We start from the raw sequence: 547 nt of genomic DNA, 5'->3' as shown, positions 1-547 counted from the left end.
TCATCTCCCCTTGTACGTCTCCTGAATAGTTTTATACAATTTTTATAAGCGTGGCATTCGATTTTACCCTATTTTCAAAAATAGGGTAAAAGGCTTGTCAGGGGCTTGGCGAGCTTAGCGAAGTCTTTAATGAACTTCCTATAGTAGCCTGCCATTCCGAGGAATGATCGCAGATCTTTGAGAGTATTGGGTGGCGGAAAGTCGAGGATTGCTTGGATTTTGTTGAGGTTGGGGTTAATTCCATTTATAGTAATAAAACCTAAGAATTCGACTTCATCTCTTAAAAATTCGCATTTGTCGAGCTGAACCTTCAGATTGGCTTACTCTAAGGTATCAAAGACTTCTGGTAAGTTGTTGAAGTGGTCATTTTCGTCTTTTCCAAATATGATCACGTCATCGATATAGACGTAGCACCGCTTCCCGATGTGTTTTCTCAGAACATCGTCGAGAGTCCTTTGGAATATTGATGGGGCATTTTTCAAACCAAATGCTAGTCGGAAGAACTCATATTTGCCGTTGTTGACTGAGAAGGCAGTTTTTTGAATGT

The sequence above is a fragment of the Glossina fuscipes genome, unplaced genomic scaffold (assembly GCF_014805625.2).
Source record: "Glossina fuscipes isolate IAEA_lab_2018 unplaced genomic scaffold, Yale_Gfus_2 53206, whole genome shotgun sequence".
In the NCBI taxonomy this organism is placed as follows: domain Eukaryota; kingdom Metazoa; phylum Arthropoda; class Insecta; order Diptera; family Glossinidae; genus Glossina; species Glossina fuscipes.
This window is presented reverse-complemented; position numbering follows the sequence as displayed.